The sequence below is a fragment of the Diplotaxodon limnothrissa genome, linkage group LG7 (genome assembly GCF_057381915.1).
Source record: "Diplotaxodon limnothrissa isolate DT_005_m linkage group LG7, D_limnothrissa_male_GT1.1, whole genome shotgun sequence".
NCBI lineage: Eukaryota > Metazoa > Chordata > Actinopteri > Cichliformes > Cichlidae > Diplotaxodon > Diplotaxodon limnothrissa.
In genome coordinates, this window is record NC_140602.1 from 25113169 (window position 1) to 25119894 (window position 6726).

Genomic DNA, 6726 nt, shown 5'->3' on the forward strand with positions numbered 1-6726 from the left:
GTGAGTGAAAACTATGATTTTTTTCGGTTTAGTGGAATATACAATAGTATGCTCATGTTTTAAAAATCCTCTTACAATAATGATTCATTTGTTGTCTGGAGATTGTGTTTTATGTATTGTGATCAAGGAGGGACTCCAAAAAGTTGATTCTGTTTATCTGACAGGACCTCTCTCAAATACACTCTATGAGCAGTAAGCAAAAAAATTTGGCTTAAAGTAAAATGGAGCATGTATGCGTTTAGTCTTTAGTGAGTTTCAGTCGTACATAACACTTCCTGTTATGTCAAATATGGCTCATGGGTGTGCCTGTGTTGTGGCTCCCCAGCAGTGTCTCTGCATATGAAGTGTGTAATAGCTCCAGTGTTCATTTTGGCCCAAAGACTTCTGCACACCCCTCCACCTCCTGCAGCCCCCTAGGCATGACAGAAGCCCCTGTGAAAGAAGCCACGCTGTTACTATTCACCTTCAAATGAATTCTATTCTCTTTCAGTGCTCCCTCCTCCTCCTCTCTGGGTTTCACCCTCTTCAGTACCTCTACCTCTTCCCTGCTGCTCACCCCATTCTTCTCCCTCTGCCCCCCCTTTTTTGCCCTTGGCCCCCTTTTTTGCCATTGCCCCTCTCTCCCTTCTTCTTTCACCCTTTACATTTCATTTGTCTGCGTACATGCACATAAAGCACATCAAACATGCCTGAAACCACTAATTTGGGCCAGACATATATAAACGCAGTATGTCAAGACTTTGTGATGTCATTTTCAGACTTGCTCTGATCAGCCTGAATGAAGTGTTTTTAAAAACTTTAATGAGTTAATGTACGAGTCTTTTCTGGCTGGCCAGGTTATTTTCAAAAAGCTCGGTTTTGCTAGCTCAGTCGATTTCACGATGCAAATTCAAAATGACAAGAAGAAGATGCATTTCTAAAATAAACTCATTTGCCTCACTTAGGCACAGTCTCGGCACATAACTGGGCCACTACACTGTTTTAACTGACATGAAAACACTGTTTATATGCTGAAACTTAATATGAGAGCTTTCATATTTTTTACACTGTCCGTCCTGATCACAACAACATATAAACAGTGTATAAAGGATGGCGTTAGCATCACCTAAATGAGGGCAAAATATGCAGTGGGGGCTGTGCTTTGCAGTGGTGAATGTGTATGTACGCAAAGTATCCAGGTGCCGACTCATTTCTTGCCTTTGATACTAAGCTATGGGCACACACAACCCATGAAGATGAAAGTAGTTCCAATGTTGCTGACTGGCATGAAAACTAAAGTGATCAACCATAAATACAGAGAAAATAAGCTTTGAAGACAAATTGTGGCAGATAATGAAGTTCAAATTGTGTGTCCTCACTTGTGTGTTTTGTGCAGAGAGCACGACACGGGCCATCGTCTCCACGCCTTGATCACTGTTACAGTGTAGGCTGTGGTTGCAAATTGCATTACCAGCACAAGAACCAGTAGCCGTAAAGATAGGGATGACTTCATTTTCAGGCCAACCTGTAAGTTATTGCAACATGGTAGACTAATGTGCCCGTGTTAATTCAGCTCCATATTATTGTGTGAAGTTGCACTGGGTTGGGAGTGGTTTTGTGTGTGTGTGTGTGTGTGTGTGTGTGTCTGTCACATTTTTGGTGAGCCAATGGCTGGAATGGGGTTGGACTAATTAGAGGCAGGTGTACTTGATTGCACTGATACACTGGTCTACTTATAGCCCACACTACAAACACTGCTGTGTCATTTTGTCTCTCTGTGCAGGTATGTAATGTGATGAAATCAGATATGTTTGGGATGGATGGGCTTTGCGCTATGAATTTTATACTGAAGGTGTCATTTTGTCTCTCTGTGCAGGCCAGGGCCTATTATATGCCACAGCCTAAAGGCAGCAGAGTTGCAGAGGCTGGAGTGACCACTGGCTATATGCTTGCAGGGTGGTGGGTCTCCAAGGACAACTTCTAACCCTGTTAAAGGCAACACGTGGAATGCAACTGGTCGTGTGGCATAGCTGGCTCTGGCCTTGGGACTGTGTGTTTTTATACGATTCATAAATGGGACACTGGAGTGTTTTATCTTTTATCTCTTGATATTTTTTGTCAATAAATTATCTTTTAGAATTTTATTGACTGTCATCTTTTTGCCCACGACAGAGACGGTTGGTCAGACCTAGAATCTTTCTTTGGGTGTGTTACATTATCACTGCTCAGTTTACTTTGATTAAAAAGTCAATAGAATTATTCCCATGGGGCAACTGAAGGTTTGTGATACTTGTTTTGTTTAGCAAGATAATCTTCATAAACTGATGTCACTTTTTTTTTTTTTTCAAGCATAAATGCAATGGCCAGAAATGCAGTGTTACCTTTGAACTTCACTATGGTCACGTGACCACCACACCAAGCCTGCTGATGATATCTCTGTGACGAATTCTGGAGTCTAATTTTGCCACTTGTTAACAAATATTGTCTCTGATATGTGTAATAGCTGTCCAAGCTAACCACTAAATAACTTGTTCCTTTCTCAACTCAAGTCATTCATTAACTGTTTACATGCTTAGTCTCGCCTTGTTTGTTACTCATTTCTTTGTTTTGTACTGCTGGAAAATCCCCTGACTCGCCTTGTCAGCTTGTTTCACTCCACTCATTTCCTACAGACCTACACAGACTTATTACACGTCCACTTTGTGGTGTCATGATCTTATCTCTACTATTTACAGTCAGTTGGTTTACATTTCCACACTGAGTGACTTAATGGAGGTCTTACTGATTGTCTTAGAGACTGTAAAGGCAGTGGTAAGATGTTTAAATCACTATACCGGAGACAGGGAGTTTGAAGGTCAGTGACTTCCTTGATTTAATATCTCCTACTTTATTGACGCTAGTGTGCAACTTAAAATTAAGATTTGCACTGTGTATTTTCTTTGCTTTCTTTTTGAATGATGCCAATTGAAACACCTGCAGTGTTGTAGCTTCTGTTTCTCTGGGTGTTTTCCACCATCAGGCTCCCCCACGTCAATCCCAACCCCCTCCACATACACACCACACCACCAACAACAGCAGCCACTCCTTCAACCTCAAACCTCTTTTCTCATTCAGCAACTAATCTTTCCCTCCTTGTTTCTTTGCCACCGGCTGCTCGTCTCAGACGAGGAAATCCTTTGTCCACAAACAAAGACCGTGCACTAATCAGGTCTGGAGTCTCTGCATGGGTGTGTGTGTGTGTGTGTGTGTGAGATGTATGCACATGACACATACTCAGGAAGTAATGTCTTATTGGTGCCTGAGAATGACATGGAGAAAAACTGAGACAAACAGTGAGAAAGTGTCTGCATTTATTACTGCACTGCAAAAAACTGAAGTTAGCCTATGACACATAAGAAGTCTGCATTTGAACTTGAACAAGGAACTTCTGTTGAGTATTAAAAGAGATACTTACTTGGACAAAAATGCAAAGAAAAAATTTCAAGAATTCAAGAATTAGAAGTCAATAGACTAATTTGGGGTAATTGCTTTTAAATAACTTATATTTTTTTGCTGATTAAAAACAAAGGAAGAGAAACATGACAGCTATGGAAAAAATGGACTGTGGGTGTGGGTGAACCTACAGACTTCCAGAAATAAATGCGTGTTGAAACCAAAAGTCATGTGATCCACAAACTTAAGCAAACAATGCCTTTCGATGCTCAGCTCGAAAGGCAAACAAACAACACACAAATGCAAAAAGTTAATGGAAAAATGTAATGAGGACCTCTATTCAGTTCAATTTATTGTCATTATACTGAGAATGGGTGCTTGTGTTCAGATGCTGAAGCACACTTATGTTTTAAAAAAAATATGAGTGGGTGGTCAATTATAGTGGTATGTTCAGAAAAATATATACCATATTTATATGATGTGTTCAGTAGAGTCTAAGCACACTCACACGACAAAGTACCACGGTGCAAAATGGTCAAAATGCAGCACACTCCAAAGGCAGGCCAACCCTCTGTGAAAGCTGAAGAGCACAGCATTGAACAACAGAAACGCCGTGCATCATGAAGACACGATGAGGATTCTTCTGAAGGCTTTGAGCTGTGGTGGAGGCTCAGATCAGCAAAGAAAAAAAAAAAAAGCCAGGAGGCGCTGCCAGGTTTCTGCTAACAGATAACAAGTGCATGGTTTCCTCCCTTATCCACTCTATCTGTACAGGGGCACCAAAGTAACACACAAACACGCAAACTCATAGGTAAACGGCATGCAATGCCAATACATCCTGTTCTCTTGTTCTTTCTATTTTTTTTTTTACCTTTTGAAGGCAGATGCATTTCTCAAACAACTGTGTATGATAGCAGCTTGTTAGGTTTTTTTTATGCTGGCTATGATGATTGACTCCATGAAAAATGGATTGATGGTTTTGTCTGTAAGAAGAAAATGCAATAATAAAAGAGTCCTTTAATTTAAACGAGGTTCTCTAAAATCCAAATGAGAAAGCTTTATGCTTTATTAGCTGTTGTTGTGAAAGTATGTGTTGGTTTAGGGTCCTATGTTTTTCCTACCCATAATCCATTTCTAAAATCTGTCCTTTGTATGATTTGTGGAAGGGAAAAAAAGGTGAAAAGTGCATTCTCAGATACAGGACACACTCACACTTTGATATCCAGGGAGGTTCCCTCGAGCTGTTTCGTGACAACTCCAGGCACACACACAGACACACACCCTAGTCTGAGCTCTGTAAAAGACAATGCTGGCTCCAGTGTTATCAGCAGCTCCATCGCTTTGTCTCTGCTCTGCACCTTGTCACTGCTGTCCTGTTTCTGCATCTGCGTGTGTGTGCGTGCATGTGCGTATGTGTGTGTTAAAACAGACGGGATGGGCTAGGGATTGCGCAATGAGCTCGGTTACCTTCGGCGAAGTGTCACATTCACATGCTACTTGTGTGAGAGACCCACAGAGAGGATTTCCCCTTCACTGTGTGTCCACTTCCCTCTGTGTTTGGTCCAGTTATGTCCGTCACTCTGCATTCAGTCACTTGGATTCAAACCGGTTTTATTTCCTCTCATTCCACAGCTTCAGAAGTACATTTAGAAAGTGATTTATATATCACCTTAAGCTCGACGGCGAAGGTTGCTCCGTGAGGAAACGGGAGCTGCCTCATTACATTCATTATTGTTTGTTCAGAAGGGAATTATGCTGTATATTTATCTGATTCACATGGGCCACACCTAGCCTGCATTCAACCGCCATCAGTGGTGCGCTCGCTGCTTTCTGTGGCACAACCAGGATTTCTGAAATTCAGAATGGCAGAAAAGAAAATACCCACATCCTCTACATACTGATTTAACCCTGCTAAAAATTCTATTCAGTCCAATTTATTGTCATTATACTGAGCAGAGCCAGTGTAGAACTAAGGTAGAATAGTGTGGAAATTGGCACATTAGATAGGGTACAGAAAGGCTACTGTACCCTATCTGGTACAGAGTTTGTTTGTTTGTTTGTTTGTTTGTTTTTCTTACTGATGGACACATGATCAGTGGACATGTTTGGGATTTTTTGGGGTTTATATTTTTAACCAAGGTTACACTTTGATCACCTGATACCATAGTACTTCCTCTCTCTTTTTCTACCAACTCTTAATGGGGGGGAGGGGTGTCAACATAGGAAGTAATTTGTAGTGATGTAGCAATGAAGAGACCACAGAAAGTCAATGACAGTCAGTGACTTCAAGCAGTTTCATCGGAAATATCACATGTAATGCAAACTTTACATTTTCTCAACTTTCAGATGAGCAATTGAAGCGATGACCAATAAGAGTGCAGGATACTGCTGACTAACATATGGCACTGTGGTAAATACATTGCATTTACAGCCTGTTACTACTGTACAGTGTCAAGCTGTAGCATCTTTCCCTGTGCAGATGCCACTTTAAGGGAAACATCAGCTCTTATCAGGTAATCCCCAACTGTGTCTGTCAGCAGTTTGATGTTTTTTAGAGATACAGTGGGGCAAAAAAGTATTTAGTCAGCCACCGATTGTGCAAGTTCCCCCACCTAAAATGATGACAGAGGTCAGTAATTTGCACCAGAGGTACACTTCAACTGTGAGAGACAGAATGTGAAAAAAAAATCCATGAATTCACATGGTAGGATTTGTAAAGAATTTATTCGTAAATCAGGGTGGAAAATAAGTATTTGGTCAATAACAAAATTACAACTCAATACTTTGTAACATAACCTTCGTTGGCAATAACAGAGGTCAAACGTTTACTATAGGTCTTTACCAGGTTTGCACACACAGTAGCTGGTATTTTGGCCCATTCCTCCATGCAGATCTTCTCGAGAGCAGTGATGTTTTGGGGCTGTCACCGAGCAACATGGACTTTCAACTCCCGCCACAGATTTTCTATGGGGTTGAGTTCTGGAGACTGGCTAGGCCACTCCAGGACTTTCAAATGCTTCTTACGGAGCCACTCCTTTGTTGCCCGGGCGGTGTGTTTTGGATCATTGTCATGTTGGAAGACCCAGCCTCGTTTCATCTTCAAAGTTCTCACTGATGGAAGGAGGTTTTGGCTCAAAATCTCACGATACATGGCCCCATTCATTCTGTCCTTAACACGGATCAGTCGTCCTGTCCCCTTGGCAGGAAAACAGCCCCATAGCATGATGTTTCCACCCCCATGCTTCACAGTAGGTATGGTGTTCTTGGGATGCAACTCAGTATTCTTCGTCCTCCAAACACGACGAGTTGAGTTTA